We start from the raw sequence: 26790 nt of genomic DNA on the forward strand, positions 1-26790 counted from the left end.
ATGTGGGAAGAGGAAGAAAGAGCTTTGAGTATAAACCCTGAAAAGAGCTTTGAGTGTGAAACCACAAGTTCATCAGCGGGAGGCTGTCAGCCAACTACACACCTCATAGCAAATTCTCTTAAGCAGAGCACCTCCGTGGCTGCCAAAGAGTAAGAGAAGGCAGCTCATGGGACATAAGACCGACAACTCATTCTTCCATTTGTTGATAGATTCTTTTTTTCTATATATAGGAAGCAAGTTCATCAACTGACAGTAAATTTTGGGGGGCTTGAGGACAATATTAGAGTCGTTGGAGTGCAAAGGTAAAAGTGAAAACATGAAGTCATTTAGAAGAGCAGGAGGGTGAAAGGACCGAGAACACGTACTCTGATTACCAAGCAGCATTCAGAGCCCACCAGATGCCTCAGCGGCATGTTTGAGACACAGCAGCACGGTTGTGGGGTTTCTCCACCCACATTCACCTGCACAAGTCAAAGCTCAGAATCTAAGATAAAGCAGGGTTGGAATTTTCCCAGGTGAGTAAGAGGAAGTGAAAAAAGGGCAAGGAAATGAAGAATGTATGCAAATAACTGATACAATAATTGATCAAGAAATTTAAACTGGGTAAACAAGGAGGTGATATGAGGTGGGTGAGGGCAACCAGAAGAGAATGAATGGTTTGTTCCAGAAGGAGGTTGTTTGAAGGATTCTTGGAGTTAGGGTACTTAAGAGAGTGACCTAGAAATAGTGGAGATAAAAGTACAGAAGGCAGTGAGGTTGTAGGAAAGCTTCGCTGCCAGCTTGGCCACCATATTTCTATCATTCCAAACAGGTTGTTGCCTCTCAAATCAAGGTGTGCCTCCTACTTTGGAGAACTATCCTCTGCTGGCTTAATCTAGACTCCACAGCCATGAGAATTCTTCTCACCCATAGTCCCTCCTTGTATTTTGTGGTTCATAATTATAGTTATCTCCTAGATTTATCAAAAATGGCATTTACTTTTTTTTTTTTTTTTTTTGAGACAGAGGTTTGCTCTGTCACCCAGGCCGGAGTGCAGTGGCAAAATCTTGGCTCACACAAACCTTTGCTTCCCAGGTTCAAGTGATTCTCATGCCTCAGGCTCCCAGGTAGCTGTGATTACTGGCGTGCACCACTAAACCCAGCTAATTTTTGTATTTTTTAGCAGAAACAGGGTTTCACCATGTTGGCCAGGTCTCAAATCCCTGGCCTCAAGTGATCCGCCTGCCTTGGCCTCCCAAGGTGCTGGTATTACAGGCATGAGCCACCGAGCCAGCATTTGCATTTTTTGTTTCTCATTCTCCTTGTTGTGTTTGAATGATTGTCAAGCACAAGGGTGAACTGTGGTCTTTCTTCCACCACTTTTTTTAAACAGAAGCTAGTATTTCAATATGTATTCTCTTTACACTGTAATATTCCTTTAAGATTTAAGAAAGCAACCTCTTGTATGGATGTTATTGTCTGGAATGTTTAGTCTTGTCTGAAGGATGTTGATGGGAGAGAGGCCAGGAAAGAAGAAGCCTAATTCATCCCCATTTTCTTGTGAGCTTTGACAACGAATGTACTAGAAGGAGTGGAGTTGGTTAATTTAAGTGGATTGGAGGGAAAATCACTTTTGGTTGTTAGTATGTGTGAAAAGAATGACGATAAAACACCTCAAGAGAATAATGGAGGTGTGAGAAACAGTAAAACGAAGTTTTTAATTGTTCACCCAATCTCACACAGGTTAGTCAAATTTATCATTCCAGACTGGCAGTGATGGCTCTGTGGAAGGGGTCTAAAAGGGACAATCTAGTTGGAAGGGCAGTGCCAGTCCCATAGAAGAATTTATACTGAAGCAACATTGTTTACCAAGCACTCTGTTTTTACTGGAACTAAGTATTTATTGGGGTATCTTTTACTTGAACTAAATATTTATTTGGATGCCTCATACAGTTTATTAGGAGGCTAAAGCCACCATCACCACCTCTAAGCGACCATCTGGCAATGCACTTGGATCGGGCTAATCTAAACTTTGAGATCCACGACATACGAATGAGTAAAAGCAGCAGGCTGCAGTGCAACACACATGATACCATCTCACTTAAAAAAAGAGAAAAGAAAGAAGAAAAAAATGAAAGAAAAAAATGTGTATGTACACGTGAAGAAAATCTAGAAGCATATTTCTATTAAAGGATGTTAACAGTGGTTATTTCTGAGGGATGACATTATAGGTAACTTAGTTTCTACATTGTGCTTTTATGTAATTTTCTGAATTTTTGCATAATTAGCATAAATTTCAACTTAGGGATAAAAAATTTATTTCTTCTATTAATTTTGATTAGATCTTCCCACTATTAATTTCATTTCCTAGAACTATGACTGACTTATAAGAAGCCAACAACGGAAGTTTCTTAATGAATTATGAATGACTACATTAACCTTTTGACCACAAGCCATATCATGTAAATGAAGATTTCATATTTAAGCTTAACATAAGCTGAATTGAATTCTCAGAATAGATTTCTTATATTCTCCATACATTGTATCATAGAGTTGCAGCCCACTCTCTGAGGAACAAGAGGCTGTGTAGAAATAGTTCAGGGTTTCCAGAAACAGGGACATATTTTCCCATCAAACAGATACATACACACACACACACACACACACACACACACACACACACACACACACACAACACACACACACACACACACACACACACACACACACACACACACACATATGGGAAAACATGTCCCTGTTTGGTAAGTAAAATGGGATGGATTTTGTAATTAAATTTGTTTTAATAAAAAGAGGTCTGTTACTCCCAAAAATTTAAAAACACTACTCTAGTACATGGAACTACTCAATGCTTGAATCTTTTTAAAGTCTTCCTGACACATGGTCTATCTAAAACATTGCAGTATTATCTGGGGCTACACAATCTCCTTAATTGTCTTATTAAGTTACCTAAGTAAAATATGATCTCTTGGGCTGGGCGTGGTGGATCGTGCCTGTAATCCCAGTATTTGGGGAGGCCAAGGTGGCTGGACCATTTGAGGTCAGGAATTTGAGACCAGCCTGGCCAACGTGGTGAAACCCTGTCTCCATTAAAAACACAAACAATTAGCCAGGCACGGTGGCGGTCGCCTGTAATCCAGTTACTCGGGAAGCTGAGGGAAGAGAATAGCTTGAACCCTAGAGATGGAGGTTGCAGTGAGACGAGACTGCACCACTACAATCTTGTCCGAAAAAAATGAAAATAAAATAAAATAAGATCTCTTACCAGAAATATAAGTGCAGGCTAATCAAATATAATTAATTATTTTTAAGTGTGGGCCTGTATATGAATGCCTATATTCCATTTTTTTAAATTTATTAATTTAAAGGTTCATTCAGATGCCATTTTCAGTGGCAAAACTCATTGCTAATCAAAGTGTGGTCACTTAGCCAGTAATATCAGCATCACCTGGGAACTTGTTAGAAATGCAGACTCTCAGTGACATCCCTCTTGAATCAGAATCTGCATTGAAACAAGATCCCAAGGTAATCATATGAACATTTATGTTTGAGAAGCACTGATATAATTCACTCATGGCCAGGGGCGTATTTGCATTAGGTGTGAACTATTACATGGAGTGAAAGGATGTTCACCAATGGTTCTCAAACTTGTCCCCATATTGTGATTGCCTGGGGGTTGTTAAAAAATACTGATTTAGTTGAAAAAAATGCTCCGCCACAACAAAGAAGGAAAAAAGGCCTAATGTCTGAGCCTCAACCCCCATAGATTCTGATTCTTAATTGGTCTGGTGTACAGCCTGGGTATCAGGATATTTTTAAATTCCCAAGTGGATCTAATGTGCAGCTGAGTTTGAGAACCATTGCTCTACATTAAAGGTTCCTAGTCTATGGTTGTGTGTGAGAATCATTTTAGGAATTTTTAAAAATCTCAGCACTTTAGCCTTACCCCTACGGACTGTGATTCAACTGATCTGGGGAGGAGCCAAAGCGTTGTTTTATAAAAAGTTTCCGAGTTGATTCCAGTGTACAGATATATTTGAAATATACAAATCTACATGATGCTGGAAAACCCACTATCAAATGAAGGAGAAATTCATAAGATTGGACTGGAATTGATAAACTATCCTCATCATCCCTTGCCCTGCAAGGTATAGGCATCCAGCAGGCATAAGAAGACACTCATGAACACTCATATTTAATCTCTGGGGCCCTGTCTAAACAGAAATGTCTGCTGTGATGGAGATCAGTAACTGTGGCATATATTTAGTGTGGAGACTGGTTCATTCACCAGTTTTTGAAAGACTTGAGATTTACACAGAGTCCACCTGATTTGTTTAAGAAGTGCCACACAGCTCAGAAAATTATTCACCAGAACCTACTCTGATGAAGCCTCCACCCTTTTCCTTAACCATTCTCAGCACCTTGCGTGCCTCACCACAAGAGTCCCCTGCACCCCTGAATGTGAAGGTCCAGGTCTACAAGGCAAAAATCAGGGGTTCTTGGAAGAAAAGTCAGAGTAAATAAAGGCAGGAAGAAGAAACTAAAACCTTCTGTAGAATGATTGACTGAATAAAAAAAATAGAGCAAAAACATTCTCATCTCCATTTATCTCCCAAGTATTAAGGATAAATTGTACTAAATGAAACTTGAAGGCATCAATGCCTATACCAGCAAATTAAACTACTTTTAGGGTATGACTCTTAATATTGACATGACTCCTGAAATTAGGCCTAGATGAAGTTATTTAGAATTCTTCACATATTTAAAAACTTAACACAGGGTAGGTGTGCGTTTGTATGTGTGTGTGAATTTTATGTTTACTAAAAAGGGCCAATAATTAGCCAGGCAGTAGTGGCACACGCGTGTAATCCCAGCTACTTTGGAGGCTGAGGCGGGAGAATGGTGTGAACCCAGGAGGCGGAGCTTGCAGTGAGCCGAGATCGCACCACTGCACTCCAGCCTGGGCGACAGAGTGAGACTCCGTCTCAAAAAAAAAAAAAAAGAAGGGCCATAACATAAGTTACAGGCTGAGAAATGTCAATGGAGAATCTGTTCTCACCATTTCAACATAGTAGTAAGTCACTTATAAAATATTGAGCATCTGAAGATAGCTCTGAATGAACAATTTGACATTTGTTTATGTAATCAGTAAAAATTGGCCTGAAAATGGTAGCATTCAATTTTTTTCACTTTGCAATCTCTAATGCTTCCTATAAGCCTCAACCTAAAACAACTTGCAGAACCCAAAAGGTGGACTGTCACAACTATCTGTGTGCCACATTTCCCTCTGAAAAACATTACGTGGTAATTATTTCACAGTTAAAATAATTTGGAAACAACTGAATGGTAAGGACTTTTTATCTTATAGTTGTTGTAGTTATCAAAATGCCTAGAACAAAAAATGCTCTCTCAATAAGTACTTACCGAATTGACTTGAGACGTAGACCAAATGGCGTATCCAGGTCTTCCACAGGGAAGGAGAGAGTTCTTTCATGCCACTGTTCTAGAATTCCTGTCATAGATAACAATAAAGGCAGTTCCTCTATTATATTAATGATGATAATGTATAAATAAATTATACTATCAGATGATATAAACTTAAAATAATTTTTATAGTATTTTATCCTTTATTTTCCAGGACACAAAACTGATGACGAAATTTGCTAGTGCCTTGATTAAATATCACCCAAATATCAGGAAATTTGAATTTGCTTAGAATAACAATAATATTTAAAATCGGCCCAATGAAAAATAAAGGTATTGGTGAACATCTGTTTAACATAAAAAAGACATTTTTAGACATATTTGTATACTATGTAATATTTCTACAGAGAAATTCATGATACCAAAGATACTTATGCATTTGAATGAAAAAACTGTATATGTTGCCTGCCTAGATAAAAGATTATCATTAACACTAATTTTAATATCAAAGTTCAAGCCTCAATACACTTCTTAGAGAGAGGAACTCTCTATATTGGGTATTTTAGTCAAAACCCCAGGCAGTATCTCTAATTTTACTTCCTCTTTTAGCCTTCATTCATATCAATAGCAAGCTTGTGTTATTTTCTTGATCGTTGATCTAATTTAGGCAACTGTGGGAGATTACTTTATTTGGAAAAAAAAATTTTAATGAGGTTTTTCAAACTTGCTTTCTTTTAAAACTCAGGAAGGGTTTTCCTGCTTTGTTCTTTGCTGCAGTTTAAACCTCAAGTCTTGCCACTCACAGTGTGATCTACAGACCAGCAGTATCAGAACACCTTGGGAGCTTATTAGCAACACAGTGTTTCAGGCTCTACCAAAGATGCTCTGAATTGAGTTCTACTTTCCAACAAGATCCTGGGATAATTTTTATGCACATGGCAGTTTGAGAAGCACTTCTTTAAAACATTAAAAGGAAGTTAAAATATGTATCACTTCTCACAGACTTTTGACAGTGACAAAACTATTTCAGAAAAATTCTAAGTTTAAGATTACTCATGAGGTTGAAATAAAAATCAGTACAATCTTCTTGACAATTTGATCATAGTATCAAGAATCTTAAAATGGTCATCTTCTCAGACCTAGTAACTATATTTCTGGGAATGCATCCTAAAGAATCTGGTGAAATGGTAAAAACTATATGTAGAAAGATTTTCATTGTAGCCTTATCTAAAAAAGCAAAAAATTATAAACAAACAAAATGTTCAACATTGGAAAATGATAAATAAATTATGGTACATCTGCTAGTTAGAATGTTATTCAACAACCAAAATTAGGTCCACTATAATGCATAACATGGGCTGAAAATGGCAAAGTAGAGAACTCCAGGGTTCTGTCTATCTGCGAAAGCAGCTAACGAACTAGCTAAAACTGTTTTGTCTGACTCGCAGCGTTCCCAGGGCTGGAGCAGCTCCCAAGGAGACTTTTGTTGAAAGCATTTAAAGACACATGTATTGGACACAGCAGCCTGGGACAAGGGACAATACTTTGAAGAAGAAATAGACAGAGAAACCTGGAAAGAAAGACATTGGGAAAGAGAAACGTGGGAGAATAGAAATTTTAAAATACAGAGAAATCAGAAGGCCATGACCATATCCAGGGCAAGAAACAGGCCTTAAGAAGGCCTGGGAAGACCCTAAGCATTTACATGCAATTGGTCTGCAGACTGCACAGCCAAAGTGAAGGCTAAGACAGAGTTGTCAATGGCCTGACATGGCATTGAAAGAGTACCCAACACAGAACCAATCTACAAAGACTGGTAGAGGATTTTTGCCCTCCTTTTTGACTCTCTTGGCTCCAGGTACTTAAGGCAACTCTGTTAAAACACCACTAACAGACAGCTAGCTGAACATAGACTTCAGTGGCCACACATTTAAAAAAAAAAAATACATGATGTAGAAAAAATACACACTGTAGAAAATACACACTGTAGAAAAGACACTAAACAACAACCTTATAACAAAGAACAACAAACCATAGAGAGGGGGCAGAATCATATTTTCAGAGTTGCTACATTATAATATTTAAATGTCTAGCTTATCTGAGGCATGTAAGAAACAAATAAGTATGGCCAATTCAAGAAAAAAAAATTAATAGAAAATGTCCATCAGGAAACTCAGGCATTGGACTTACTAGACAAAGCCTTTAAAATAACAGTCATAACATGTTCAAACAACTAAAGAAAACCAAAAGAATAATTTCTCACCAGAGACTATCAAGAAAAAAATAGAAACTATAAAAAGGAACTAAAAAAAATAAATATTCTAGAGCTGAAAACTAAAATAACTGAAATAAAAAATTCACTGAAGGGGTCCCACAGATATTTGAGCTGGCAGAAGAATTATTAGTGAATTTAAATATAAATCAATTGAAATTATCCATTCTGAGGCATAGAAAGAGAAGAGAATGAAGAAAAATGGACACAGCCTAAGAGATTTCTTGGACTTCATCAAGCATACCAACATACCCATAATATAAGTCCCAGAGGGAGAAGAGAAAAGGGGTCAGAAACAATATTTGAAAAAAAAAAATGGCCAAAAACATCCCAAATTGATTAAAGAAATGAATCTATATATCCAAGAAACTCAGTGACTCAAAGAAAGATAAAGTAAAAGACATCCACATGAAGGCATATTATAGTCAAATTGTCAAAGGCCGAAAATAGAGAATCTTGAAAGTAGCAAGAAAGCAGCAACTCATCACATACAAGGGATCCAAAATAATATTATAATCTGATATCCATCCACAAACAACGGAACCATAATATGGAAGGATGACATGTGGAAAGTGCTGAGAGAAAAACTGTCAACTAAAAATTTGATATCTGGCAAACTCATTCTTCAAAAAAATGAAGAAAAACTTTCCGTTTCTGGAACATGAAGTTGTCACTTCATCCTAACAATAAGTTAAAAGCTGGGAAAACTGAAAAATTAATAATTCTACTTAGATGTGTAAGAGAAGTGAGATTATAAGGCAAACCACTGCCCTAAAAATTAAAGAGAGAGAGAGAAAGAGACAGACAGAGGGAGAGAGAGAGAGGGAGAGAAAGGAAAATACAGAGAATAATGACTTCCTGGAGTGGAAACCCATGAGCAGAAACCTCCACCAGAATCAGTGCTAAGGTAGGAAAATCTAAATTGTAACTGACAAATTGCTGGAGGCTCAATGTGAACAAAGCTAAGATATAAAAATGTCAAAGGGACTCAGTCATTAGGTTGGGAGGAGAACACTTTTGTGAGTTTTAACTCCAGGAGCTCAACCTGGTTCCATAGTGAAAATTTGTGAGAAATCATTGAATGCTGCTGCCAGAGGAGAGGAAAAGTAATCTTTTTGAAATATGACAGAACATCCTGTTCTAAACAAGGCCTACCCTTGAGAGAAAATAGTTTACCATAACCTAAATTACTGAGGTTTTATCAGAGTGTAACCCACCTAAGAGAAAGGAAATACCCAACTCAAGCCACCTCCAGCCTTCTGTGTAGGAGAAAAAAAATACCAGACTCCAGCTACCTCTAGCCATTCTGTGTGACCTAAGAAAGGAGATGGGAGGAAAATTGAAAAATGTTTATGAAGTTCATAGTCCGGAGAAAAAAACTCACTGAAAGATTGAGAACTATGAGAACTAATTATAGGATTATAGAATGCTTTCCCTGCCCCAACACCTTACCACCTCAAAAACAGAGGTCTATTTTTGGAGGCTCTTTTAGTCAGTATGTCCTGTCTGGCTTTTAATTAAAAATCACAAGACATATTAAAAAGCAAAAAAAAAAAAAAAACCAAAAAAACAAAAAATATAATTTGAAGAGACAGAGCAAGCATCAAAACCAAACTCAATATGGCAGGAATGTTGAAATTATCAGACCAGGAATGCAAAACAAGTATCACTAATATGCCAAGGGCTCTAATGGATAAAGTACACAATATGCCAGAACAAGTGGGCAATGTAAACAGAGAGATGGAAATTCTAAGAAATAATAAAAAATAAATGCTAGAGATCAAAAATTCTGTAACAGAAATGAAGAATGCTCATTACTAGACTAGACACGGCTGAAAAAAAGGCTTGCTTGACGATATGCCAATAGAAATTTTCAAAATGGAAAAAGCAAAGAGAAAAAAGGCTGAAAAAAACAGAACAGAATATCCATGACCTGTGGGACAACTACAAAAAGTGAAATATATATATAATGAAAATATCAAATACAGAAGAGAGAAATGAAGAAATATTTGAAGCAATAATGACTAATAATTTCCCCAAGTTAATGTCTAATATTAAACTACAGATCCAAAAAACTCAGAGACAACAAGCAAAATGAATTTAAAAAAAAGTATAACTAGACATATCATATTCAAACTGCAGAAAATAAAGGATAAAGAAAAAAAAAACTTTAAAGAAAAAAAACCTTCCAAGATGCCAGAGGAAAAAATATCCTACTTATAGAGGAAGAAAAATGAGAATTGCATCTGACTTCTTGTCAGAAACCAAGCAAGCTAGAAAAGAAAAAAGTAAAGTCTTTGGTGTTGAGAGAAAAAAAAAACCCACAAACTTAGAATTCTGTACCCTATAAAATTATCCTTCAAAAGTGAAGGGGAAATAAAGAGTTTCTCAGGCAAACAAAAACTAAGGGGACTTGTTGCCAGTAGACCTGCCTTGAAGAAATTTTAAAAGAAGTTCTTCAGAATAAAGGAAAATTATATAGGTCAGAAATTCAGTTCTACATAAAGAAAGGAAGAGCATCAGAAAAGGAATAAGTCAAGGTAAAATTTAAAAATTTATTTTTCAGGCTGGGTGTGGTGGCTCACTCCTGTAATCCCAGCTTGACCTTTGGGAGGTCAAAATAGCAACAAAGTATTTAATTATGTATGTTTATATACATATAGATATACTCTATGTATACTTCTGTAAAAGTGAAATGAATGACCATAATGACACAAGGTATTGGAGGGAGAAATTAGAACTATTCTGTTGTTATACAGTACTGGTACTATCCATAAAGCAGTATAGCATTATTTGAGGCTTGGATTAGCTATAAATGTATATTGCAAATGCTAGGGGAGCTACTAAAAAAAAGCCTTTAAAAAAGTATAATAGTATGCTAAGAAAGGAGAGAAAATGGAATCATATAAAATGTTCAATTAACACCACAAAAGGTAGAGAGAGAATGGCAGACAAAAATCGGAACAAAACAAATGCAAAAAATGGATAAGAGTAACAAATATGGTAGAAATTGATCGAACTACATTAATAATCACTAATCAATGGTCTAAATACACCAACTAAAAGGATTACCAGAGTGAATTAAAAGATCCTAGGCTGTGCACAGTGGCTCATGCCTATAATCCTAGTGTTTAGGAAGGCCAGGATGGGAGGATTGCTTTAGACCAGAAGTTCAAGACCAGTCTAGGCAACATAGTGAGACCCTATCGCTATAGAAAATTTAAAAATTAGCTGTGTGTGGTGGCACTTGCCTGTCGTCCTAGCTACTGGGGAGACTGAAGCAGGAGGGTTGCTTGAGCCCAGGAGTTGGAGGCTGCAGTGAGCTATGATCATGCCCCTACGCTCCAGTCTAGGCAATAGAGTGAGACCTCGTCCCCCACCAAAAAAGAAACAAAGAAAGAAAGAAAATAAGACCCAGATATACGTTGTCTACAAAATTAAAAAAGCACTTTAAATACAAAGACACATATAGATTCACTAGGAATTGCAAATTAAAACAATAAGATACTACTACCTACCTATAAGAATGACCAAACTCCAAAACACTCACAGCACCAAATGCTGGCAAGGGTGTAGAGTAACAGGAACTCACTGATTGCTGGTAGGAATGCAAAATGGTCACTACTACTATTAAAAACAAAGCCTTTTTTTTGCCAGGGGGTGGGGATGGAGGATGGAGTCTCTCGCTCTCGCTCTGTTGCCCAGGCTGCAGTGCAGTGGTGGAAACTTGGCTCACTGCAACCTGTGCCTCCCAGGTTCAAGGGATTCTTCTGCCTCAGCCACCAGAGTAGAAAACAAAGCCTATTTTTAACGGAGAAATAAAACATATTCATAATATAGAATAAAAATTGAGAGAGTTTGTCACTAGCAGACCTGCCCTACAATAAATGTTAAAGGGACTCCTCCAGGGTGAAAGGGAGGGACACTAAGAACAGGGTAGAGGTAGCTACATAAGTAAATATAAAGGACAATAGTATTGCATATATGGTTTATAACTCTTTTCTATATGATTTAAATGACAAATGAACAAAACAATTATTAAAATGCTATGTTAATGTGCATTCAATGTATAAAGATATAATTGTGACGATAACGACAGAAAGGGGAAAGGGATGGGGCTGAAAAGGAGTACAGTATTTACGTACTATTGAAAATAAGGCATTGGTATTAATTTAAACTTTATTGATGTAAAGTTATGATATTAATTGTAATCTCCAGAAAATCACTAAGGAAAAAACTTCAAAATATACAGAAAAAGAAATGAGAAGGAAATCAAAACAAGAAAGCTTGATCTAAGAACAAGTTGTCAGAATAGAAGTTCTTTGGCTCCAATATCCCTCACAGAAATCTAACTAGCAACTATCCATGGACAAGAATTCCTCTGTGAATACCTCAGAACTTGAAAGTGAGGCTAACACACCCTCTGGGACAGCAGAGTGGAGAAAAGCTGCATTCAAAGAGTAAGAGGAATAGCTTCAATCTGACTGCAAAGTATACTTCCCCCAAGCCTGCACAGCACCACACGAGAGGATTCTCCTAGGTCCACAGTTTCCACTGTGGGAAAAGAGAGTTGGAGGCAAACATTCAGCTTCCTCGCCAGTCTGGAGCCCTCTGAAGACAGATCACTCCTGTCTTGCCCCATGGGGAACATGGGGCACGGGTGGTGGTGGTATAAACAGGGATAGGCCACCTGGGGTGGGGCTCATAGTGGCTAACATGCAAATTTTGGAGGTAGCTCTGCATTCTGGCCAACAGAAGCACTTCACCAGAGAAACTGGCCAACAGAATTGCTCCTAACACAAAGAAATAATAAATGCTTGAGGTGATGGATACCCCAATTACCCTGATCAAAACATTGTATGCCTATATAAAAACATCACGTGTACCCTGTAAATGTGTACAGCTATTATGTTTTCAGTATTTTTGTGAAAAATGTCACTGGTATTTTGATAGGGATTGCACTGAATCTGTGGACCATTTTTGACAGTATGATTATTTTCACAATATTAATTCTTCCAATCTATGAACATGGATATCTTTTCACTTATTTATGTTTTCTTCCATTTTTTTCATCAGTGTTTTATAGTTTTCCTTTTAGAGATCTTTCACCTCTTGGTTAAATTGATTCCTAGGGGTGTTTTTGTACCTAGTATAACTGCGATTGCATTCTTGATTTCTTTTTCCATTAGTACATTGTTAGTGTCTAGAAATGCTACTGATTTTTCCTTTTGGTTTTGTATCCTGAAACTTTGCTGAATTAATTCATTAGCTCTAACCTAGGCTGAAGAAGTTTGGGGCAGTGACAGCAGCAGTGTAATTTGTTGATCTCTTTAGTGGCAAGAGTTTTTAGGGTCTTCCTATTTTGGGATTCCCCACAACATGGAGACTTAGCCAAAGGGATCCCTCTTAGTGTCAGGTCTGACATGGCCTATAAGCAGTTGTAGAGGCTCTGAGTTCCAGGTGCAGGTGCTCAGGGTGGCTGAGGGGCCACACAGACCTAAGCTCAGGGTCTTCTGACCCCATTGTGGCACCTGGGTCTTAGGGTTCAGGTTTGTTCTCTGTGGCCAGGTTGGATGTATCATGCTCACAGACTCAGGTTCTGTGACTCTCAGGCACCTTCTAGCAGCTCAGGCCCAGGAAGCCAAATCGTAGCTGTGATTCTATCCCTGGAGGGCAGGGCAAAACTCTGGCCTGGCTCAGGGGAAGAAGGGTACTCTGGAGGTTTGGGCCTACAGAGCAGGGTATGGCTGCAATTTGGGAATATGAGTCATAGGGCTCAGTAGCAAATCATACCCCAGAGGATGAAGCATCATACAGTGGTGACTCTAGATCCTGGGATAGTGGGACCCAGAAGTATCCTAGACTCTGTGAAACCGGGATCAATGGCAACAAAGTACCCTAAAATGGCAGAGCACAGCTGTCGTTTGAGCCCTGTGGGTCATGGAACAATGACTCTACTTCTTGGATAGAGGGGCAGGGCTCTCCCCAGGGAGCAGAGTCTCTCTAGCTCAGATTCTAGAGCTAGTCCAGCTCCAGGAAAGCAGGGCAGTAGAGTTATGTGGCCTGTAAGTGTTGTGTCTCAGCTCAGTCGCTGCCCTAATTCCCTGGGACGCATGGTACTACATCATCCCATCTCTGGGATGCACAGTTGCTCACATTGGCCAGGGCACCAATTCCTCAGAGGATGATGTGCCACTTCAGCTCAGGCCTTGGGGGGTGTGACTGTCCAAGATAAATTCATAATTACTAGTCCCACAAAGATATAATACAAAGAAAAAAATCAATGGAGCCTAACCCCAAAATGATCTAGCTGTAAGAATAAAGACTAGGATTTTAAAGCATCCATTACATTATGCTCAAAAATGGGAGGGAAAAATACGCTTTTAATGAATGGACAGATAGGATATTCATTAAATAAAAACTGTAAAAAGGAACAAAACAATTTTTCTAGAAGTAAAAATATACTATGTGAAAAAATTATATCGTATATTTGAATATATATTTGAAAACTGCTAAGAATGTAGATTTTAAATTATCTCACAACAACAAAACATATATGAGGTTATGGATATGTCAATCAGCTTGATTTAATCATTCTACAATGTATACATATATCAAAACATCACACTATACATTTTAAATATACACAATTATTTATTACTATAAAATTTCTAAATTATATGTATAATTTCTAAAAAGAAATAACCTAATTCATTCAAAGAGTATTAGAAAACTGAAAGTGTAGGCATGCAATAAGTATGGCATTGTTAAATTCATTAAAGGACTGCATACAAAAAATGGCATTATGCAAATTCTCTTTAAAAAAAATTTTTTTTTTTTTTTTGAGACAGAGTCTTGCTCTGTCACCAAGGCCAGAGTGCAGTGGTGTGATCTCGGCTCACTATAACTTCTGCCTCCTGGGTTCAAGGGATTCTCCTGCATCAGCCTCCCGAGTAGCTGAGATCACAGGTGCGTACCACGCCCAGCTAATTTTTGTATTGTTAGTAGAGACGGGGTTTCACCATGTTGGCCAGGCTGGTCTTGAACTCCTGACCTCAAGTGATCCACCCGCCTTGGCCTCCCAAAGTGCTGGGATTACAGGTGTGAGCCACCGCACCTGGCCGAAACTCTTTTTTAAAGAAAATTAAAATTCTCTGGGTGAACTTAAAAGCATAGGATGAAAGATAAGTTGCTGAACTTAAACATAGATGGGTAGAAATTATCCAAGCTGAAGAAGAGAGAAAAACATTGGTGAAAAAATAGAACAGAGCCTCAAGGACTAGAGTACAGTATCAAATATTCTAACATTTATCTAATGAAGTCGCACAAGAAAAAAGAGAGAATAGAAAAAATATATGTATTTGATAAAATAATCACTGAAAATTTCCCACACTTAGTGAAAGCATAAATTTATAGATTCAAGAATATTAAAAACTTCCCAAGATGATAAATATGAAGAAAATTGCATCTAAAAATGTGAAAGTCCCATAGTTCTTAAAACATGAGTCATGGACTCCTAGGGATCAAAATAATATGAAGATAATATTTGCCTTTTTTTTTTTTTTTTTTTTTTTTACTGTGTTGACATTTACACCAGTGGGGCAAAAACAATAGTGGACCAAACTGCTGGGACCTTAGCATGAGTCAAGGCAGTGGCACCAAACTACACTTAACAATTACTGTCTTTTATACCACTAGAAACTCAGTTTAAAAAAAAAAAAGAAGAAAAAACCAGTGTTACTTAAGAATATTCTTGATGAATCAATAAAAATTATTAATTTAATTAACTCTTGGCCCCTGAATGTACATCTTTTTTTCATTAACAGACTTAATTTATTAGAGCAATTTTAGGTTTTTCCAAAAATTTTGATGATCTTACAGAGAGTTCCACATACCCTCTTTATCTCCCACTGACAGTTTCCCCTATTATTAATATCTTACATTCGTGTGGTATATTTGTTACAATCATGAGCCAATACTGATACATTAAAATTAACTAAAGTCTATAGTTGACATTAGGGTTCACTCTTGGTGTTGTACAATTCCGTAAGTTTTTTATACTGTCATGTTTCTACCATTACAGGATCATACAGAATAGTTTCACTGCCTAAAAAATCCCATGCTTCAGCCAGGTGCAGTGGCTCACGCCTGTAATCCCAGCACTTTGGGAGGCTGAGGCAGGTGGATCACGAGGTCAGGAGATCGAGACCATCCTGACTAACACGGTGAAACCCCGTCTCTACTAAAAAATGCCAAAAAATTAGCCGGGTGTGGTGGTGGGCACCTGTAGTCCCAGCTACTCGGGAGACTGAGGCAGGAGAATGGCAGGAACCCAGGGGGCAGAGCTTGCAGTGAGCTGAGATCACACCAGTGTACCCTAGCCTGAGTGACAGAGCGAGACCCCATCTCAAAAAACAAAGAAACAAAAAAATTCCATGCTGCTCCTATTCGTCCCTTCCCTTCTCCCACCAAACCCCTGGCAACCATTGATCTTTTTACTAAATCCATAGTTTTCCTTTATCCAGAGCATCATATGTTGGAATCATACATTATATAGCCATTTCAGATTGGGTTCTCTCACTCAGTAATATGCACTTACGTTTCCTCCGTGTTTCTCCATGGTTTGAGAGCTCATTTGTTTTTTTTTATCTCTGAATGATACTCCATTGCCTGGATGTGTCACAGTTTATTTATCCTTTCTCCTACTGAAAGACTTCTTTACAGCTTCTAAGTTTTGGCAAACATGAATAAAGCTGCTATAAACATTCATGTGCAGGTTTTTGTGTGGATATGTTTTCAATCCATTTGAGTAAATACAGAGAAGCTGAATAACTGGATCATATGGTAAGAGTATGTTTAATTTTACTAAAACGACTATGTTTAATAGTTCAGTAAGAAACTGCCCAACTGTCTTCCAAAGTCGTTCTACCATTTTGCATTGCCACCAGCAACAAACGAGAGTTCCTGTTTCTCCAAATTCTTGGCAGCATTTCGTGTTGTCAGTGTTTTGGATTTGGGCCATTCTAATAGATATGTAGTGATAACTCATTGTTTTAAATTGCAATTCTCTAATGACATGATGTTGAGCAATTTTCATATGCTTATTTGCCACTTGTATATCTTCTTTGGTGAGGTGTCTGTTAAGGACTTTTACCCTCTTTTTAATTGAGTAATTAACTATACATATTTTTAATATTCTATATGATGAAATCAGAAGTACACATAAAGCACTTCTGCTGTATACAGACGTATGATGGTTTTCTTGAGGAAGAGCACTTGTGTGATTGTTTGAGTCGTGAGGTGAATTAGCTGAGTTTTTCACGGAGCACCATTTTTTACCTCAAAGAGTGACTGTTAAACTATGGCTATTCAGAATAAGATACTGACAAACATTTTATTTAAAAGGAATAAAACTAGCTTATTTCAACAGGAAAAACTTATGTGATAAATATAAAATTCAAGCTTTCAAGCAAAAATTAGAATTTATGTTTTATGAAAGCATAGGTTTTTCATTTATTTATTTATTTAGAGACAGGGTCTCACTCTGTCACCTAGGCTAGAGTACAGTGGTGTGATCATGGACGACTGCAGCCCGACCTCTATGGCACAAGCAACCCTCCTGCCTTGACCTCCTAAAGTGCTGGGATTACAGGCATAAGACATAGTACCTGACTGGAATTTTGGAACACATACCTGCCAGCACAAGCTTGACAGCCTTTCAATACATAAAAACTTTTCTGATGAGATTAGTGGTGCTATTAATGAACGTTACTTTAGTCTGAGCCAAGATGGCCACATAGGAACAGCTCCAGTCTATAGCTCCCAGGGTAAGCGACACAGAAGACGGGTGATTTCCACATTTCCAACTGAGGTACCGGGTTCATCTGACTGGGGAGTGAGCTGGACAGTGGGTGCAGGACAGTGGGTGCAGCGCACCATGCATGAGTCAAAGCAGGACGAGGCATTGCCTCACCTGGGAAGTGCAAGGGGTCAGGGAATTCCCTTTCCTAATCAAAGAAAGGAGTGACAGACGGCGCCTGGAAAATCGGGTCACTCCCACCCTAATACTGTGCTTTTCCAACGGGCTTAACAAACAGCACACCAGGAGATTATATCCTGCACCTGGCTCAGAGGGTTCTAAGCCCAAGGAGCCTCGCTCATTGCTAGCACAGCAGTCTGATATCAAACTGCAAGGTGGCAGTGAGGCTGGGGGAAGGGCACCCACTGGTGCCCAGGCTTGAGTACGTAAACAAAGCAGCCTGGATGCTCGAACTGGGTGGAGCCCACCACAGCTCAAGGCCTGCCTGCCTCTGTAGGCTCCACCTCTGGGGGCAGGGTGCAGACAAACAAAAGACAGCAGTAACCTCTCCAGATGTAAATGTCCCCGTCTGACAGCTTTGAAGAGAGTAGTGGTTCTCCCAGCACGCAGCTGGAGATCTGATACTGGGCAGACTGCCTCCTCAAGTGGGTCCTTGAACCCTGAGTAGCCTAACCAGGAGGCACCCCCCAGTAGGGGCAGACTGACACCTCACACTGCTGGATACCTCTCTGAGAAAAAACTTCCAGAGAAATGATCAGGCAGCAACATTTCCTGCTCACCAATATCCGCTGTTCTGCAGCCTCTGCTGCTGATACCCAGGCAAACAGGGTCTGGAGTGGACCACCAGCAAATGCCAACAGACCTGCAGCTGAGAGCCCTGACTGTTAGAAGGAAAACTAACAAATGGAAAGGACATCCACACCAAAAACCCATCTGTACGTCACCAACATCAAAGACCAAAGGTAGATAAAACCACAAAGATGGGGAAAAAACAGAGCAGAAAAACCGGAAACTCTAAAAATCAGAGTGCCTCTCCTCCTCCAAAGGAACGCAGCTCCTCACCAGCAACAGATCAAAGCTGGACAGAGAATGACTTTGACAAGTTGAGAGAAGACGGCTTCAGAAGATCAAACTACACCGAGCTAAAGGAGGAAGTTCAAACCCATGGCAAAGAAGTTAAGAACCTTGAAAAAAAATCAGACAAATAGCTAACTAAGATAACTAATGCAGAGAAGTCCTTAAAGGACCGGATGGAGATGAAAACCATGGCATGAGAATTATGTGACAAATGCACAAGCCTCAGTTGCGGATGTGATCAACTGGAAGAAAGGGTATCAGCGATGGAAGACGAAATGAATGAAATGAAGCAAGAAGAGAAGTTTAGAGAAACAAGAATAAAAAGAAACAAATAAAGCCTCCAAGAAATATGGGACTATGTGAAAAGACCAAATCTACGTCTGATTGGTGTACCTGAAAGTGACAGGGAGAATGGAACCAAGTTGGAAAACACTCTGCAAGATATTATCCAGGAGAACTTCCCCAATCTACCAAGGCAGGCCAACATTCACATTCAGGAAATACAGAGAACACCACAAAGATACTCCTCGAGAAGAGCAACTCCAAGACACATAATTGTCAGATTCACCAAAGTTGAAATGAAGGAAAAAATGTTAAGGGCAGTCAGAGAGAAAGGTCGGCTTACCCACAAAGGGAAGCCCATCAGACTAACAGCTGATCTCTCGGCAGAAACTCTACAAGCCAGAAGAGAGTGGGGACCAATATTCAACATTCTTAAAGGAAAGAATTTTCAATTCAGAATTTCATATCCAGCTAAACTAAGCTTCATAAGTGAAGGAGAAATAAAATACTTTACAGACAAGCAAATGCTGAAAGATTTTGTCACCACCAGGCCTCCCCTAAAAGAGCTCCTGAAGGAAGCACTAAACATGGAAAGGAACAACCAGTACCAGCCACTGCAAAGACATGCCAAATTGTAAAGACCATCGATGCTAGGAAGAAACTGCATCAACTAATAACCAGCTAACATCGTAATGACAGGATCAAATTAACACATAACAATATTAACCTCAAATGTAAATGGGATAAATGCTCCAATTAAAAGACACAGACTGGCAAATTGGATAAAGAATCAAGACCCATCAGTGTGCTGTATTCAGGAAACCCATCTCACGTGCAGAGACACACATAGGCTCAAAATAAAGGGATGGAGGAAGATCTACCAAGCAAATGGAAAACAAAAAAGGCAGGAGTTGCAATCCTAGTCCCGGATAAAACAGACTTTAAACCAACAAAGATCAAAAGAGACCAAGAAGGCCATTACCTAATGGTAAAGAGATCAATTCAACAAGAAGAGCTAACTATCCTAAATCTATATGCACCCAATACAGGAGCATCCAGATTCATAAAGCAAGTCCTTAGTGACCTACAAAGAGACTTAGGCTCCCACACAATAATAACAGGAGACTTTAACACCCCACTGTCAACAATAGACAGATCAACGAGACAGAAAGTTAACAAGAATATCCAGGGATTGAACTCAGCTCTGCACCAAGTGGACCTAATACACATCTACAGAACTCTCCACCCCAAATCAACAGAATATACATTCTTTTCAGCACCGCACCATACCTATTCCAAAATTGACTGCATAGTTGGAAGCAAAGCACTCCTCAGCAAATGTAAAAGAGCAGAAATTATAACAAACTGTCTCTCAGACCACAGTGCAATCAAACTAGAACTCAGGATTAAGAAACTCACTCAAAACTGCTCAACTACATGGCAACCGAACAACCTGCTCCTGAATGACTACTGGGTACATAATGAAATGAAGGCAGACATAAAGATGTTCTTTGAAACCAACGAGAACAAAGACACAACACACCAGAATCTCTGGGACACATTCAAAGCAGTGTGTAGAGGGAAATTTATAGCACTAAGTGCCCACAAGAGAAAGCAGGAAAGATCCAAAATTGACACCCTAACATCACGATTAAAAGAACTAGAGAAGCAAGAGCAAACACATTCAAAAGCTAGCAGAAGGCAAGAAATAACTAAGATCAGAGCAGAACTGAAGGACACAGAGACACAAAAAACCCTTCAAAAAATCAATGAATCCAGGAGCTGGTTTTTTGAAAAGATCAACAAAATTGATAGACTGCTAGCAAGACTAATAAAGAAGAAAAGAGGGAAGAATCAAATAGACGCAATAAAAAATGACAAAGGGGATATCACCACCAATCCCACAGAAATACAAACTACCATCAGAGAATACTATAAATACCTCTATGCAAATAAACTAGAAAATCTAGAAGAAATGGATAAATTCCTCGACACATACACCCTCCCAAGACTAAACCAGGAAGAAGATGAATCTCTGAATAGACCAATAACAGGCTCTGAAATTGAGGCAATAATTAATAGCTTACCAACCAACAAAAGTCCAGGACCAGATGGATTCACAGCCGAATTCTACCAGAGGTACAAGGAGGAGCTGGTACCATTTCTTCTGAAACTATTCCAATCAATAGAAAAAGAGGGAATCCTCCCTAACACATTTTATGAGGCCAGCATCATCCTGATACCAAAGCCTGGCAGAGACACAAGCAAAAAAGAGAATTTTAGACCAATATCCTTGATGAACATTGATGCAAAAATCCTCAATAAAATACTGGCAAACTGAATCCAGCAGCACAGCAAAAAGCTTATCCACCATGATCAAGTGGGCTTCATCCCTGGGATGCAAGGCTGGTTCAACATACACAAATCAATAAACGTAATCCAGCATATAAACAGAACCAAAGACAAAAACCACATGATTATCTCAATAGATGCAGAAAAGGCCTTTGACAAAATTCAACAGCCTTTCATGCTAAAAACTCTCAATAAATTAGATATTGATAGGACGTATCTCAAAATAATAAGAGCCATCTATGACAAACCCACAGCCAATATCATACTGAATGGACAAAAACTGGAAGCATTCCCTTTGAAAACTGGCACAAGACAGGGATGTCCTCTCTCACCACTCCAATTCAACATAGTGTTGGAAGTTCTGGCCAGGGCAATCAGGCAGGAGAAGGAAATAAAGGGTATTCAGTTAGGAAAAGAGGAAGTCAAATTGTCCCTGTTTGCAGATGACATGATTGTATATCTAGAAAACTCCATTGTCTCAGCCCAAAATCTCCGTAAGCTGATAAGCAACTTCAGCAAAGTCTCAGGATACAAAATCAATGTGCAAAAATCACACGCATTCTTATACACCAATAACAGACAAACACAGAGCCAAATTATGAGTGAACTCCCATTCACAATTGCTTCAAAGAGAATAAAATACCTAGGAATCCAACTTACAAGGGATGTGAAGGACCTTTTCAAGGAGAACTACAAACCACTGCTCAATGAAATAAAAGAGGACACAAACAAATGGAAGAAGATTCCATGCTCATGGGTAGGAAGAATCAATATCGTGAAAATGGTCATGCTGCCCAAGGTCATTTATAGATTCAATGCCATCCCCATCAAGCTACCGATGACTTTCTTCACAGAATTGGAAAAAACTACTTTAAAGTTCATATGGAACCAAAAAAGAGCCCGTATCGCCAAGTCAATCCTAAGCCAAAAGAACAAAGCTGAGGGCATCACGCTACCTGACTTCAAACTATACTACAAGGCTACAGTAACCAAAACAGCGTGGTACTGGTAGCAAAACAGAGTTATAGACCAATGGAACAGAACAGAGCCCTCAGAATTAATGCTGCACATCTACAACTATCTGATCTTTGACAAACCTGACAAAAACAAGAAATGGGGAAAGGATTCCCTATTTAATAAATGGTGCTGGGAAAACTGGCAAGCCATATGTAGAAAGCTGAAACTGGATCCTTTCCTTACACCTTATACAAAAATTAATTCAAGATGGATTAAAGACTTAAATGTTAGACCTAAAACCATAAAAACTCTAGAAGAAAACCTAGGCAATGCTATTCAGCATATAGGCATGGGCAAGGACTTCATGTCTAAATCACCAAAAGCAATGGCAACAAAAGCCAGAATTTACAAATGTGATCTAATTAAACTAAAGAGCTTCTGCACAGCAAAAGAAACTACCATCAGAGTGAACAGGCAACCTACAGAATGGGAGAAAATTTTCACAACCTACTCATCTGACAAAGGGCTAATATCCAGAATCTACAATGAACTCAAACAAATTTACAAGAAAAAAACAAACAACCCCATCAAAAAGTGGGCAAAGGACATGAACAGACATTTCTCAAAAGAAGACATTTATGCAGCCAAAAAACACGTGAAAAAATGCTCATCATCACTGGTCATCAGAGAAATGCAAATCAAAACCACAATGAGATACCATCTCACACCAGTTAGAATGGCCATCATTAAAAAGTCAGGAAACAACAGGTGCTGGAGAGGATGTGGAGAAATAGGAACACTTTTACACTGTTGGTGGGACTGTAAACTAGTTCAACCATTGTGGAAGTCAGTGTGGCCATTCCTCAGGGATCTAGAACTAGAAATACCATTTGACCCAGCCATCCCAATACTGGGTATATACCCAAAGGATTATAAATCATGCTGCTATAAAGACACATGCACACATATGTTTGTTGCGGCACTATTCACAATAGCAAAGACTTGGAACCAAGCCAAATGTTCAACAATGATAGACTGGATTAAGAAAACGTGGCACATATACACCATGGAATACTAGGCAGCCATAAAAAATGATGAGTTCATGTCCTTTGTAGGGACATGGATGAAGCTGAAAACCATCATTCTCAGTAAACTGTCACAAGGACAAAAAGCAAACACCTCATGTTCTCACTCATAGATGGGAACTGAACAATGAGAACACATGAACACAGGAAGGGGAACATCACACATGGGGACTGTTGTGGGCTGGGGGAAGCAGGGAGGGATATCATTAGGAGATATACCTAATGCTAAATGACGAGTTAATGGGTGCAGCACACCAACAAGACACATGTATACATATGTAACAAACCTGCACGTTGTGCACATGTACCCTAAAACTTGAAGTATAATAATAATAAAATTTAAAAAAAGAATGTTATTTTAATTTTCTATAATGAAATGTGTCAGTACTTGAAAGATTTGCATAACTGGATGAGCCAATATTCTGCACCAAAATACAGTGCTAAGAAAGTGAATGGGTAAGCCACAGGCTGGGAAAAAGGTGCAAATATATATATTTGAAAAAGGACTATTATCCAAAATAAAAATACAACTCAATAATAAAGAGACATCAGAGTGCATTGGCTCACACCTGTAATCTCAGGAACTGGGAGGCTAGAGTGGGATAATAGCATGAGCCCAGGAGTTTGAGCTGCAGGGAGCTATGATGGTGCCACTGCACTCCAGCCTGGGTGACAAAATAATATCCCAACTCAAAAATAGAGGAAAGAAAAAAAGACAACCCAGTTTAAAATGGGCAAAAGATTTAGACCAATATTTCACAAAGAAAGATATGAGAATGCTATGAACACACAAATAAATGCTCAAAATCATTAGTCAAAGATATATTACTATTAATATATAAGAATGTCTGAAATGAAAAGATTGGCAACACCAATGTCAGCGAGGTGATGGAACACTGAAACTCTTACACACTGTACTATATTAAGCCATGTTGAAAAATGTGAGAGTAGTGGTTGCCTTTTGAGGGATGGATATGTGGGGATTTTCTGGGAAGGAATGTGAGTGAACTTTCTGGGAAGATATAAATATTCTGTATCTTGATAGGAGTTTGGATTATATAAGTGTATGCATTTGTCAAAATTCACTGAATGGTGTACTTAAGATTGTGCATCAAGGCTGGGCATGGTGGCTTATGCCAGTAATCTAAGCTACTTGGGAGGCTAAGGTGGGAGGATAACTTGAGGCCAGGAGTGTGAGACCAGCCTGGGCAAAATTGTGAGACCCTGTCTCTACAAAAATATTTTAGGAATTAGCTAGGCCTAGTGGCATGCACCTATAGACACAGCTACTCAGGAGGCCGAGGTGGGAAGATTACTTCAGCCCGGGAAGTTGAGGCTTCAGTGAGCCATGATAGCACCACTGCACTCCAGCCTGGGTGACAGAGATCTGTCTCCAAAAATAAATAAATAAATAAAATAAAGATTGTGCATCTACTATATGTAAAATCTTACCAAGACAAACTCATATACATGACATTAAACTCTAAAAAATGATATGCATGCTGAAGTATTGAATGAAGTATGTTGATATCTACAACTTACCTTGAAATGCCTCAGAAAAAAAAGATGGATTAATGGATGGACAGAGGGATCAACAAATAGACGGTTGAATAAATGTATAAAAAAGCAAATTAATTGCTAATTGTAGAATCTAGATGGTAGTGGCTGAGTGTGGTAGCTCACGCCTGTAATCTCAGCACTTTGACAGGCCAAAGTGGGCAGATCACATGAGGCCAGGAGTTCAAGATCAGCCTGGCCAACATGGTGAAACCCCGTCTCTACTAAAAATACAAAAATTAGCCGGATGTGGTAGTGCACAGTGCACATAATCTCAGCTACCTGGGAGGCTGAAGCATGAGAATCGGTTGAGCCCAAGAGACAGAGGTTGCAGTGAGCTGAGATACCCCCACTCCTCATTGCTCTCCAGCCTGGGCAACAGAGGGAAACTCTGTCTCAAAAAAAAAAAAAAAAAAGATGGGGGATATATGCAAATTTGTTGTTTCTGATTATTTCAATTATTCAGTATATTTGATAACGTTTATAATAAAATGTTGGGAAAACTATTCACCAAAACAAAACAAAAAAAAACCTACCTGCCCGTGGAGGCCACCAAGGACGCATGGTTAAATTCTCTCGTCTCCCTGCCGGTCATGTCTAAGTCAGTCTCCTAAAGAGCCCAAATAGCTGAGTGTGGTTGAGCTTTGAAACAACCAATGAGAGCCTGAGGAGCCGTTTTGAGCAATGGGGAGTGCTCACTGACTGTGTGGTAATCAGAGATCCAAACACCAAGCGCTCCAGGGCCTGTGGGTTTGTCACGTATGCCACTGTGGAGGAGGTAGATGCAGCCATGAATGCAAGGCCACACAAGGTAGATGGAAGAGTTGTAGAACCTCACGCCTATAATCCCAGCACTTCGGGAGGCTGAGGCGGGCGGATCACGAGGTCAGGAGATCAAGACCATCCTGGCTAACACGGTGAAACCCGTCTCTACTAAAAATACAAAAAATTAGCCGTGTGTGGTGGCGGGCGCCTGTAGTCCCAGCGACTCAGGAGGCTGAGGCAGGAGAATGGCATGAACCCAGGAGGTGGAGCTTGCAGTGAGCCGAGATGGCACCACTGCACTCCAGCCTGGGTGACAGAGCAAGACTCTGTCTCAAGAAGAAAAAAAAAAAAATAGAGTTGTAGAACCAAAGAGAGTTGTCTCAAGAGAAGATTCTCAAAGACCAGGTACCCAGTTAACTGTGAAAAATATATTTGTTGGTGGCATTAAAGGAGACACTGAAGAACATCACCTAAGAGATCATTTTGAACAGTATGGAAAAAATTGAAGTGATTGAAATCATGACTGACCAAGGCATTGTCAAGAAAAGGGGTTTTGCCTTTGTAACCTTTGACAACCATGACTCCATGGATAAGACTGTCATTCAGAAATTGCATACTGTGAATGGCCACAACTGTGAAGCTAGGAAAGCCCTGTCAAAGCAAGAGTGGTTCTGAAAACTTTGGTGGTGGTCCTGGAGGTGGTTTCAACGGGAATGACAACTTAGGTCATGGAGGAAACTTCCATGGTCGTGGTGGCTTTGGTGACAGCTGTGGTGGTGGTGAATATGGTGGCAGTGGAGATGACTACAATGGATTTGGTAATGATGGAAGCAATTTTGGAGGTGGTGGAAGCTACAGTGATTTTGACAGTTACAACAATCAGTCTCCAAATTTTGGATCCCTGAAGGTAGGAAACTTTGGAGGCAGAAGCTCTGTCCCCTATGGTGGTGGAGGCCAATACTTTGCCAAACCACAAAACCAAGGTGGCTATGGTGGTTCCAGTCGCAGCAGTAGCTATGGCAGTGGCGGAAGATTTTAATTAGGAAACAAAACTTAGCAGGAGAGGAGAGCCAGAGAAGTGACAGGGAAGCTACAGGTTACAACAGATTTGTGAACTCAGCCAAGCACAGTGGTGGCAGGGCCCAGCTGCTACAAAGCAGACATGTTTTAGACAAATACTCATGTGTGTGGGCAAAAAA

The 26790-nt window shown here is 39.2% G+C and overlaps 1 pseudogene; it reads left to right on the forward strand.

Annotated features, from left to right (window-relative positions):
• LOC116458411 (heterogeneous nuclear ribonucleoprotein A1-like 3) lies at positions 1-26630 on the forward strand (annotated as a pseudogene).
• Positions 26631-26790: the final 160 nt, after the last annotated feature.

Source organism: Hylobates moloch, unplaced genomic scaffold (assembly GCF_009828535.3).
Source record: "Hylobates moloch isolate HMO894 unplaced genomic scaffold, HMol_V3 SCAFFOLD_19, whole genome shotgun sequence".
Lineage (NCBI taxonomy): Eukaryota > Metazoa > Chordata > Mammalia > Primates > Hylobatidae > Hylobates > Hylobates moloch.